The following is a 13,897-nucleotide window of genomic DNA, read 5'->3' on the forward strand; positions in this document are numbered from 1 at the left end:
ATTCGGTGTGCGTCTACATAGTATCCTTATGGCGTGGAGCTGGTAGTTGGGACGGAGAAGCATGCGGTAGTCAGACTTCTTCTGCAATAGGCTGCACAAGATAAATGCGGAATAAACGCAGCTCAAAAATTCCAAGAAAATCGCACACGAACGGTACTGTTTTCGCTTCCATTCTCGGCAACGCATGGACATAAATTCGACTTTGCCTTAAACAGCTAACAAAATCTACAACCACGAAGCAAATAGGCAGTATAAAAAAATAAAATCAAGGTGACGTACGCTGACGTATACGTCTCCAAAATTTAAATCGGAGCATCTCCTAGTGCGGGCAGTACCTGTACTAGTGGAAAATGACAAGCGGCCCTAGCCACGCCCCCAGTTAACTAAATCTTGAGATTTATTACCGACCTCCTGCAAAGCTAAATACACAGTGGTAATCACGTTAAGAAGGATGGCATACTACCGTTGGCAATACTCAACGTTTTATGATATCTTATGAATTGAAATTGCTCATTCTACTCACAGTGCAGTTTTTTTATAGATTTCAGCTTCACAGGGTTTATTTTTCTTGTTATTTCTTTTCCTTCGGCCCAGTTCTCTCAGGGTCAAGTTATCAACTACACTTATTTTTTAGTGCGCACAGGTTTGTCGGCAGAGGTGCGGGCGAAGATCGCAGTTCAGTATCGACAGCAGGTCTCATTCAACAGCTCCTGCAGGCAGCACTAAGCAACAAAAAGAAAATACCAGTCAATACAGGGCTGCGGGGTGCATTTGCAAGGCGCAGACACAAAGAGCATTACAGCTGCATGTGAGTTCACCATACGACGCATTTCAATTTCTCAAGTTACAAGATAAAACAAAAGATATGGAACTGTTTTCTCGCGTGCCGTCTCTGTAATCCATGAGGGATGTCTGCCAGTGGGGCACTCTTGTTTTAGTGAAGCGTAGAGGAGCGTGTATCCATTCGTTCGCTGTTTGCATAAGTACGCACGATCATGCATGCATACGCGCGAGAAGTAGGATACTGCGTGCACACAGGAGAAGCGTACCGGATCCCGGGGCGCGATGGGCGCGTTGCATGCCTGGAGTAGAAGCGGAAACCGTTTTCGAGATCCCGCTCGTGTCAATCCGAGCGCACTTTAGGCTTTGCGTGCAGCTTTGATATGGCTTGTCTTGCCGCAGTGGGCGCTTGATTCATGCGCAAGCCGTTTTGTTTGTTCTTCCCTAGAAGTATTTCTTTTCATTTGGTTTCTGTACAGCGGTACAGGCAAATGAAACCGCCTCGGTTCATAAATATTTTCATTGCATCTGTGAAAGAATTCAGGACGCCACCAGAGACCTTTATCCGCCCCCACCCGTAGAAAGATTAAGTTCTGCTCCGAACACTCACTTGTTTTGCCCATGTGCAATCTGTTCCGCAAGTGTTGCGACACTGCGCCTTGGGATGTAATTGGAACAAATTGGTTGTAATTGGGATGTAATTGGTCGACGAACACAAACTTCATGCAAGCGTGGGTTGTCAGCGTGGTGAGGCTGGAGGTACAGCAGTCTCCTGCGCAACAGTTGCAGCATCGATTTTTTTTTCTTGTTACTGTCACTGTTATCGAAATGAGAACATTTCTCAATTTGAAACTTAGCATGCTTTTCAAAGGTGGTTATGTTTCAAACCTCTTAAGCGCGCCAGAAAACAATTTATCTGCGTGTTTTTCTAAATACCGCGGACATTAAAAAAAACCTAGCAAGTTCTTGAGGATCACCTGGCTACGGTGACAGAGGCGAAAGGAATCTCATTCCTCGTTCCGCCTCTTCTTATTCTCCATATTTTCGAATAGCAGCGTGCTTTATACGTTGAAAACTCGGTGCTTTTCTGGTGGGCAAAACAGTGCTTGTGCGCTGTGTGCCACCTCAATTAATATTCCTTTTCTACGAGACATTTATTCTCGTCCACTTAATCGAGGAGAAAAATTCATTGGACTTATACCACTGTGGTGGTGCGATTACAGCGGCAGCTTAGGTGGTGCTTAAAGCAAGCTGATGTTAATCGGAGAGTTAAGAAAATCTGGATAGAGGGCCGTGGGTTGCCGTTTATATTCATGCGACTGCACTCCAATTAGCGTCACGGGTCCGCTCTATTGAATGCCTTTTGCTGAGAGTGTTTAAGTAACCGAGTGCATAAGCCTGCCTTGAGAGTAGAGCTGGGCGGGTGCGGGGGTATAGATCTGCCGGGGCGTAGTATTACGCAGTCGTGCGTCATGCGTCACGTGCGATCGCTCATCCATTCATAAAGAAGAGCGCCTTGCGTGGCAGGTGCCGCTAGAGAAACCTGCAAGCGGGAGAGGGAGGAACGCGCACTACGCCAACGACGACGTGACTTCTCCGAACAGAGCTGTCACATTAAGCGCACTATATATAAAATGCGGCTTTAGAAGTGATACAAACTAAGTGGAACCAAGCAGCGCAATTTTTAACTTCGGGGGCAGTTTTTTGAAGCGATTTATATCGTTCTAACTTAATTTGGCTGTGACGTCAATATTGACGAAAACAACAAAAGGTGGACAACAAAACGACCAATGTCAGGCACAACCTCTCTGGTCTCGGCGCCGCCGCTATAGCCACTGTACTGCAGGTGCATCCAATCCCTCTGAGTCACAGGAATCAAGAATTGCCAGTTCACTGAGCAAATTCAGGGCATTTTTTGCTGAGACAGGTTTAGCACCAATAAATTTGCTCAGTAGTGTCAAAAATGCCGTCGTGTTCCATCATTCTTAGGCGTAGGCGCCGGGGCGCCAGTGCGGTAAAGACGCGGGCACGCTAAAGGCATCCCGCTAAAGTATGCCCACGCTAAAGTCATCCACGCTAAAGGCATCACTGACGACTTTCTTCTAGGTGTAACATCCTACCTCATGGTGTGCTTCACCGGGAGGAATGAGCCAATGGCTGGGGACCAAATGAAACAATACGAAATGCAGCTCCTGGCTGATAATTTTCTTCCCCTTTTATTGGTTGTGACCTCCCGTGATGTCTGGAACCCTAGCATGCTATCTCACTATCCATCTCCGGTACCAAAAAGTGGGCGTTACGATGGCAAAGAGGTAAGCAAGAAAGAAGACTGAATTTTGAAGAGAATTCCTAAATAAAATGACCCGAGGCCTTTTTTTAGGCATCAAGATTCAATAAAATGAGTTCATGGCTACCGACTGCAAATATTTCATAAATATTTGAAAAGGTGCATTGTAGCGCTTAGGATCTACAAAGAGCTCAGGTTATCAGGCGTCCTTCGATTGCGCCTGTCTGGCATAACAGCGACACCGGAAAGCATTTATTTATTTATTTACATCATTTATGTTCGCTGTCTGTCGCGATGTATCCTAAGGATGAGAAAATAAGCTACAAAGAAAACGAAAAACTTCACGTCGAGAAAGCTTGAATATTTCTTTGGAAATGTAAATAACGAGAACGCTGCCGCCCAGTGAAGCATTTTTGTTTTTGACGCAACGTACTGCACGTAAGTTGAACCAAAACACCCAAGCGTGTCTCACGCTAGCGAAGGCCAAATGAAAGCTTATTTTCGTGACCCTTCATTGGCGTCACTAATGTGGCGCTGAAGGTTACAAATACGCCGACTGAGTAGTGTTGCTTTGTTGAAAACAGGTAACGTGAGTTTACATAATCAAAGGTCACACTACGAAAGCCCACTTTAGATGCCTAATACCAGTGCGGCAGTAACCTTCTTAGTTTTATGATATTTGTGCGGTAAGCCATCCCAATTTCCTTTCTCTCTCACCACCTTACCCCCAACTTACATTTTTCAGCACTCTCCACTTTTCCTTCCACTGCAAACTCACTGTTGAGCCCAGGTGGGCACCAGCATATTGCAGCTTTTTCTTATGCGCTCATATTTCGCTTTAGCCTGTTGTACGTCAGTGGTGCAGGCACTGGCTTATTTTTCAATCTTTTTAAGTTGCCCCAACCTAATATATGTACGGTTGGCACCAGGTGACCTCACGGAACTATTTCCAAAATCTACCTCTTCCACGTTTTTTGCTATGACTGCACGGGCACCTCGATCCCTACGGAGCACGGATATGGATAGTCCCCGGTCCCAGTTAGGCAGCACCCTCTCTGCAAAACGCAATGAATGGCAGCGTTTCTTATTTATGGACGACAGTGTAAAGAGACGAGCAGGTGCTGATCCTGAAAATAGATTACATCTGGAGCTGGTCTCTGGCAAACCATGCATCCTTTTCATAATTTTAAGAGTGAAAACGTGGCATCACTGAGTTTAATCTCGTGCCTTTGTTGCCAAATAAGAGCAGATGGGATTCACTGACCTTCCGGGCTTCATCAGGAACAGAGCGGCGTTAAAATGTTTGCTCACCACAAGCTACCCTAATGCCGAATAAGATATACCTATAAACGCGACGCAAGAAACAACGAAAAAAAACAACGGGGAAACCGCGCGCAAAAAAAAGCAGGCCGTGACTCCTAAATGAGACTGATTTTTGCGGAGAAGCGGGGAATCATCAATGCATGGCAGCTCCGGCGAAGCGTGAGAAAAGCCTCTGACTTTCGCAATTCGCTGTCTCCTCAGCTCATCCAGAAACCCTAGTCGGATTGCGCGGGTTATTGACGATAGAGAGAGTTCTTGGGAAGAAAACAAAAAAGAAAAGAGAGCGGGAAGCTGTGCAACAGCGACAAGGTATTTCGCGGTATAGCCTTTAGTGCAAATAAAGACAAAAAGAAACGAAGGAGATTGGTGATAGCACCGAGCGGTGAATGCGAGGAACGGGAAAAGAATAGGAAGAAGAAGGGAAACTCTTTCTGTGGCGCATGCAGCTTTCATTGTTCACCGCGGACTCTCCGGGCGTAATCGAAGGAAGCGACGAAGCCCGGCGGGAAGGAAAGAGGGAGATTGAAATACGCTGAGAGGAGAAGGAGATAGCCCGTTCATTTTATGCCTTTTCTGGTTGTATTTGTTCTTCCCATTTCGTTTTGCTCTTCTTGGCTGCGCACTTTGTCGCACCGGAGCTACCCTTCCCGAAGAAGGCTTTGCGTCGCCGCGGAATTCACACTCGAGTGAAGCGCTAGCATTCGGCACCTCTGCTGCCACCACAAGCTTCGCTTCTCCTCTCTTACGACTCGGGGACGTTTGCTGAGACGGCACGCTGGTTCGAGATTACGGCTCACCCGTCCGCCATGCTTGACGGGCTTTGAGGCTAACGAGGACGGAAAGCAGGGCCTCTTGGCGACATTTGACTTCGTTCCCGAAAGGAACCAGGTCCAGCTGGCTCCTTATTGTTTCCTCTTTTCCCTTGCTTTTCTTTTTCATGTGAGCAAAAATGGGAAGAGAAACGGGATAAAGGGCAGAGCAAAGAAATCGCCCGACCGATATTTTAACAGGTTGTTTTTTTTTATTTCTCCCGAACCATCGGTTATGATTAGATGTCAAGAATCGAGAGACAGTGGGTCACTAGAGTGTTTTCTTTTTCTTTCTTAAGGTGCTAGACGTAATTTATAATCCCTCGCTCAATAAGCCTCCTTATCTGTGAGTTCTGTTTTTGCAGAGCACATGCGGCTGTACAGTATGTAGCAAGCTGTCCACAATCTCTTTCAGTGTGTCTTAAATACGGAAATACATTGCACGGGGCTCGAATTAAGAATGTAACAACTCTCTGGGACAGAAAAAGCCTTTGAGTAAACTGACCATGCTCTCTTAGTTCTCCTGAAAACTTGACGTGTTCCAGTAGCTTCTCATTCCGCTGCCATTCTGAACATTTTTAAGCTAGCGCCGACAATGGCAGAGAAATGATGCTTCCTGATTAATGGTAAGAAATTACGCTAAAAGGTTTTATTACGTTCATAAACTATTGATTTAGTGTGGCGTGAGCGCAAGAACGAGCTCTGTCCTGTAGGAGCACTTCAAATTTTATAAGAAGGCAGCGATGGAGGTGTGAAAGCGGCAGTTGAGCATAAATTTCGAAAATTTCCCTGGCTGGTCTGAACTTGTGAGGGGAGATGAGCCATTCAGTAGCTTCATTAGGTGTAATATTTTTAATTCTTTGGTTGTGTTAGTACCTTTCGGTGCCGCAAGTGGCGATCCCCTCCCTCGATCCGAGTTCATCGCCCTGGTTCACCCGGCGGAGATAGCGTCAAGTGTGTCCTGTTGCTCAAGTCATCACAGATGTGCGGAAAGGGGGGAGGGGGGGGGGGGGGGGGGGGCATCCGTCTTGAACGAATGCGATGTAATTCAGAAATACCTTTGTGCGATGTTCTCTCAATATTTGAATATACCAGAAGTGAAGTGTTTCATCAGAAAGAAATTCTGTAAGAATCATCTACGTCCAGTACCTGAGTGACCGCATTGTCCGTACCGGATTTGGCTCTTCGATATTCCGGGCTTTGTGCCATCAGTCACCTCGCAAGTGTGATAGACATTGCCTGTACCGTCCTGAGGCCATTTTAAAGATGATGTCCTAGTTGTTGCGCTGTTCATGTACCGATACACTAGTAAGTCAGGGGAGTCTCGTATTCAGGACTGAAAGCGTGATCTCCTCGTATGCAGGTTTGACCTGCCCATCAGAGGTGATGCCATGTTATCCTAGTCATCTTAAGTGCCGAGATCGGTGGTGTTCCGGGCACAGCACCAACAACTGTAGGTCGCCTGTGCCTCACTGGCTGTGCCTCAGGCGTGCTCCACTGCTGTCCATGCTCTAGTTCACCTGCTGCATCGTACAGTAGTTCCTGCCGAAGCAATGCAATGAATTTCCTTGAAACTGCAGGAAAGTGGCGTTTCTCTCGCGCGGAGGCTGCAATGGTGTTGAAAGCGCTAAATTCTGGTTTTGCAGATGTGACCGCGCACCAAAGAAAACCCCTTAGATGTTTCTTCCGCAGTGGCAGCAGCTAGTGAAAAATTTGTTCCGTTAGTGATAGAGCGGCTGTGTATGTTTCTGATACTCTTACGCCGATAATCAATTTTAAGTAGATTATTTTTTTCAAGTCCATGGCTTCTATTGCATCTGCACTCTCTTCTATTCCTGTTACACACTGTGCTGCGCCTGTTGTCTTGGGAGAGCAGATTTTCCGAACGAGAGAATCTCTCTAGGTTACACTTCATCCCCAGGTCAGGCCCCAGTTTTTTTTAAACTAGACGCGCTGCAACCTGTAATAAGCACAGTGCCCCGCTACACCCCCCCGCCCCCCCCCCCCACCCCATTTTGCTAAACAACTCCTCAAATTCGCCTTTTATACCTCGACTCAACGTAAGCAGTGAAAGCGAACCCCCGGGTTGCGAGACGTGTTGATGTTAGCTGTGCAGTCTATCGTTTCTTACTCAACTTAGGTATCTTAAAAGTTATACAATAGAACCGCCGATCGATCGCTTCTTGTACCGACGACCTTCTTTGCTGGCTAACAGAATTCACTCAGATTTATTTTGCTTCAGGAGTCCTGGCTTCCTCACAAAAAAAATTTCCTCTTAATAACCTTCGTGTTTTTCGCTTAAATCGCTCAGGAAGGGGTGGCAAAATGTTAGTTTTAGTGTCGTCTAAAATGTTTAATAACGTTTACTCTCTCATTTGAATTGCCTTACTCTGAATGCGAAATTCCAGGTTTGGAGTTTCATAGCCCGGTTTCATGTCATATACATTGGCCAACGTCTACTATCCAACGGTGTTAGTTCCACACCTCACCAGGATGCTGCCTTGAGTACTCGTTCTCAAAAGTTTCCGCAGACTTTAACTCGCACCACGTTTCTTTTGGAGCCTCTAAAGAGATCCTCGTGGTGAACGCTTAAAGGATTGAGCTAGATTACAACTGCCTCCGTTGCCATGATCCCCTTTACATTACCCTCCTGCGCGGGCAATCGCCTTCAGCACTAGATCTGAGAATTTCCTACTCTTGTATAGTTGGGCAACAGTCGGGAGAATAATTAACTCTCTTTGCAATTTTAATGAACTTTCTATTGACTCTTTCATAACGGTATTTATTTCTAGTTCATATGAACATTTGTTCGCACAAAGTCGGGTAAAATGTTACTTAAATGTATATACTACTGGTTACTGACATGTCAGGGACGAAAATTAGCGGACACATACGCTCCAATCACGAATCTAAATTGATTAGCAGTGATGTTTCACGTCTAGTCGCTTAAATTTAGCGCGGGCCTCTAGTTCACAAAGCGCCCACGAGGCCTCCAAAGCGCCACTCCCCCCGCTAAATTTAGTGCAGAACTCTGTCACAGTTTGATGTGTTGCCAGACCATCGGCACCGGCCCAAGCGTTCCGTTGGCCGCCCTAGTTATAGCGCACATGAACGTGGCGAGCCGACTAGCTTCTTAACCAATAGCTCAAAATTTCCAAAGCGCAAGCTCTTTGAAAAGATTAAAACCGTCTTGTTTGAATAACAGTTTACAACCACTCATATGAGAACATGATGAAATTCCTTTCAGTTAGCCAACCATTTTACTAAATCGGAAAACCTCGGACTTCATTCGTATCTAATGTTTATATTCAAATTAGAGTACAGAAAAACATTTAAAACAGAAAGAGATATTCTTTATAGTTGCGCAACCACCAAAGAAAGGACAACAAGTTCTCACTACCAACTGACAAAATTTTATAAAAACACGCAGTATGTGCAAAAATATTGCACATACTAAGTATTTTTATAAAATATTGTCCAGTTCACAGCGAGCACTTGCTCTATCCTTTCTTTGTTTGCGTCTCCTTTCTCGTGGTGCCGCAACAACATGGATCCGTACAAACTCGCGCAAATTTCGAACCCCTTTGGGGATACAGTATCAGCATTTTCTGATAAGAAGTTAATTGTTTACTTGTTTCTCCGTCATGTTGTCAATAGAAGTGACTCTAGAGAGACAGAGAAAAAAAGTGGTGAAGGAAAGACAGAGAGGTTAGCCACAAGAAAGATATTGGAGAAGTGCGAACACTAGATGAACAAATCCAGCATCTGCAGTGCCTTGTGTGAAAAGATGAGTTCTCAAGTGAATAAACGTCTAAAATACTGAACTACCGTTGTCAAACACTTGAAAGCAAAAAAAGCAGCCTTGAAGATTAAAGAAAAATTAGCAAGGACATTTCCTAACCCGAACGCTAGTGAGTCAGATTGTTACAGAAATATCATTTCAATCATCCTAATCTAAGCGTTACTTGCATTCACATTTAAGAGCATTGCTTGCTATGCCCGAAACGAGCACTCTTCTAGCCAAAATTTAAAACTTGCTAACAGCACTAGGTAAAACACCGTCTATAATTATGGAGCGTTCACAATTAAACTGTGAAAAGTTCAGTGCCCAGTCTCGGTTTCATCTACGTCCGTCATCAGGTTTTTGTGCTGCAATCATTTCCGTGAAGTCGATACCAGCACGCCCATTTCGCCGCAATAATATTAGCACAGCATTCCTCTGAATGACTGTATTTCAAATGCAAGAACAGTGTAGTTGTGCTTTTCGAGCATTGATGAGCAGCGCCTGCAATTTCTTTACATCCTTCCAAAACAAAACAAACCGTAATAATATTTTTCTTACAACCCTAACATTTGTATTACAACCCTTTTTACTGGTATTCCAGCCCTTTCATTTGTATTTATTACCTTCGCAACGAAAAGGAAAGCAGAAACTTATGCTGCAGCCAGTTATTGTATGAGCTTCAGCCCCACTGAATTTTCATTAGGTCGAAGCTCTACTACTGATGCTGACTGTCTCTTCAGTGGTTCCTCTTCAGCAGGACGGTCCATTCTTGCTTTTCTTCTCTTACTTTGAGCAAAACTACCCCACCCGTAGCAACGATAACGTACGCACAAGATTAACGCCTCTCGTTCCGGGCCACTTCTGCCGAATAAAAACTGCGACGAGCCGGCATTAGCCACAGCTTCGAGATAGCCGAACATTCGTCCTTGCGCCTGGACTTCCGCGCAGCTCCATCGAGATCGTCAGGCACCAGTGCTCCTTCTTCACGCACGACTACGCGGATGGCGTGCGGGACGTAGGCGTTGTCCCTATCTACATGTATGATACACGGCCGCCAGCCACGGGCGGAATGTTATTTATGACGAATTAACAGCATTGCCAGAAAAAGTTAACGAGCGCGGTCATAGTGCGTACAGGCGTCGGGTCTAGGCAGCGAGCGGCCTTGATAAACGACTGAATTATTTCATGATGTGAAGTTTCCGTGCTGCGAGCGTCTAGCAGCAACAGTTAAAGTGCACCCCGCCATTCGCTCGCGCCATTTCCGAAGGGCAGGCATGTCACTTTATTCATGCGGTACGTGGAAGCAAGAAATGAATCCGGCTAGTGTCATAAGCAGTTACGCAAGCTCTTTTAATATGCGCATGCACTTTACGTCGTCGAAGCAATGCAGAGAACATAAATGATGGTTCTGTAGCTATTACTGCATTAAATTTTTACGAAAAATTATTTTCTTTAAAACAAGAGCTACGTGTTAAAAGCGGTCATGTCACAGTTCATGCTCATCGTCATCATCAGCCTAACTACCCAAACTGCAGGATAAAGGCGTCTGACGCATCTTCCTGCTATTGACCTTATTCAGTGCCAGATGCAGCCACCTTATCCCTTCAAATGTCCTAATCTCATCCGCCGACCAGGCTTTCTTCCACTCGTTCTCAAATTCAATCCGTTAACCTAAGGACCATTGCTTACCTTGTCTTGGCATTACATGCCCTGTCCAAGCCCATTTCTTCCTCTTGATTTCGACTAGGATGTCATTAACCCGCGTTTGTTCTCTGATCCGCCCTGCTCTCTTCCTGTCTCTTAATGTTGCACCTATGATTTTTATTTCAGCAGCTCTCTGCGTTCTCCTCAATTTAAGTCCAACCCTTTTCGTTCACCTACATGTTTGTGCCCAAGAGGTGAACACCGATTACATAAAGCTGTTGGGGAGTAATGGTAAACTACAATCCGTGATCTGAAAGTGCCTGTCAAATACAATCCACCAATTCTTGTTGTCCTTGTTTGACGCTCGTGATCCGGATCCTCAGTCATAACCTGCTCTAAGCAGATGTATTTTCTTAGCACTTCCAACGGTTCACTGCTTATTGTCAGCTGCTGTTCTCTACCGAAAACGGTCGCGCATTACTTTAGTTTCTGCACATTAATTTCAGGCCTACCCTTCTGCCTTACTTCTCGATCCCATTGATATAGCTTTACAGTTCCTCTCCTGACTTACTTAGAAAGGCATTGTTTTCAGCGATACAGCACGTCACTAAGGCATTCTGCAATAGCTTTTATCCTCAACTTTTCCCGATCTAGACATCTTAAAATCTTGTTTAACCACACGCAGAATAATACTTGAAAAATCGTGGCTACCTGCCCGACAACCTTCCTTTTTTATTTTATTATTTTCTCTATGGACCACTATAGTGGCTGTGAAGCCGCTAGACATTTTTCCAGTACTTTTAAATGTTCCTCTTCTGAACCTTGGCCTCGAATTGCCAGCATCACAGCTGAGGTCGGACTGAGTGAAATGCTTTCTCGTGGTCAATGAAGTCATAGGTTTTGGTTATATTGAGTGCATTTCACTAGGACCTTATTGATGATGTGAATGAGGTCTGTTGTCGAATAGCCTTTAGAAAAGCCAGCTTGCCCTTTGGTTGATTGAAGCCTAAGTTTTCTGAAATTCTATTGGCGATACCTAAATCAGTATATCTTATAGGAAGCGTACAGTAAGCTGACTAGTCTGTATTATTTGAAGTCCTTGACGTCCTCTTACTTATCGATTAAGATTATGCTACCCTTCTTCTACATTTCTTGTACATTCGTGCTCATAATGCAATCCGTATACAGGGTGACCAGTTTTTCTAACTTAAACTCTCCGCCGTCTTTCAACAGAGAGTCTTTCAACAGACCTGCAGTTACCTGGTTCTCAACGGCTGTTTTCTCGCTTGTATCACTTTAAGGCTGTCATTACTTCGTCTTTTGTTACCGGTACAACACTCATTTCTTCTGCACCGATGTCTCTATCATTATCGTACTGATTATTTCGGCTGTTGCACACATCTATATACAACTCTTCCTCTACCTTAACTAGCATATCCATAGAAAGAACTCAAAGCGCTACAGACGGGACAAGGGGAAAAGAGGAGACACAACACACCAGCTCCTCTTTTCACCTTGTCCCGTCTGTAGCGCTTTGAATTCTTTCTGTCATGAACCAACTGGCGCGGCTGACTCCCCTCTTAGCATATCCATGTTGACAATGAGGTTGCCCTCCTTGTCTCTTGACGCGTACTTCTGATTTTTGCCTAAGTCTTGTTTCCTCTTGATAGCTTTTAGGCTTCCTATGTCCTTGAGAGCCTGCTCGAGTACCTGCATATTTTGCTTCTTTATGTCGGTTACCTTACGCTTAGTCATTACTTTGAAAGCTCTCTGTCAATACTGTTCAATCTTTCTTTATGTGTCATTTCTTAATCAAATCTTTCGTCTTCTTGGGCAGCATACCGGTACACTGTTTAGCTACCCCACCCTCTACTTCTGTTGCACACTCCTTAATGATATTTGTCAGATTATAATTCATTGCTTGAGCACCAAAGTCGTCGTCCATGTTTAAAGCGTAATATCTATTGCGAAGCAATACCCTGATTTTTTTCTATTTTCCCTCTCACCTCTAACTCTTTGATTTGCTTCTTAAAAGTTTCCTTCACTCTCTCTTCGAATCCCGATTAGGTTGAGACCTCACCATCCTATGGTCACTAAATGTCACCTTGTCGAGCAACTCCACATCCGGCACGATGATGACATGGGCGCCCAATATGAAGTTTATTTCAATAGTGTCACCTTCGGGTCATTCCAAGTCCACTTTCGGTTCTCCCGGTTCCGAAAGAAGGTATCCATGCGTCGTAACTTATTTCGTTCTGCAAACTCCGCTAACAATTTGCGTCTGTTATTCCTAGAACCTATGAAATAGTCACCGACTGCCTGGTCTCCTGCCTTCTTCTTACCTACCTTTGGGTTGAAGTCGCTCATGGGTACACGTATTATTTTTATTTTACTCATTGCTGATTCCACGTTTTCATAGAGGCTTACGACTATCTGGTTACCAGGACTGTATTTAGACGCGTTAGGTTGTGCCGCCTTCAGTTTGTACCTTATATTAGGCCTAAATATATTAGGTCACCCTTTCGTTAATGCTATACAACTCATCCATGTCGTCAGCTATATCCTTATTGATTACAAATCCGGCACCTAGGTCTCGTCTGTTTACTAAGCCACGAGGATAGTATGATAGCATGAACACGATGTAATAATCACCTTTATTTGATTTCTTAACGTGTCGCACTTAGAGGAGTTTTAAAGTGGTCATGCTGAGATTTTTTTTTCATCTATACGAGCACGACTTGCACAACTAATGAAACAGTAACTTTTTATTCACTGAAAACGAAAACTTAAGGCTGCGTTGTTGCATAATTAAGGCCAGTGCAGACATAGCTGCCTCGCGGGACAGCAGTATGTATTCCATATTGACGTAGCTATGTATTGTGAACATCGCTATCGTTTCCAGTTAAATTTTTCAATCCGCTGATCATATTACTGTCCGAATTCTTTCCAACGCGTTCCCGACGGTCACTACCTGTACAAATTTTCCGACAGCTCGTTATATACCCCTCACACTTGTGAGTTTTCTTTTGCTCTATGTGTTAATGTTACGCCTCTAGTTTCCCTTTCAGTTTCTCGCTGGGCCATCCAAAGAGTCCATGCGTTTTTGTGAGCTTCCAAGCCGTTTATAAGCTTTCACGAGGCTTTATTCAATCTTTGCGAGAGTTAGTAACTATTGACTCGAACTGGGCGAAGTCTTGTGCAAACCTAAAGTTCAACTGCATTACGTAAATTTTCCTCCGCATTCGAAATAGCTTAGTAAATTTTCTTGAT

This window comes from Amblyomma americanum, chromosome 4 (assembly GCF_052857255.1).
Source record: "Amblyomma americanum isolate KBUSLIRL-KWMA chromosome 4, ASM5285725v1, whole genome shotgun sequence".
NCBI classification, from domain to species: Eukaryota; Metazoa; Arthropoda; class Arachnida; order Ixodida; family Ixodidae; genus Amblyomma; species Amblyomma americanum.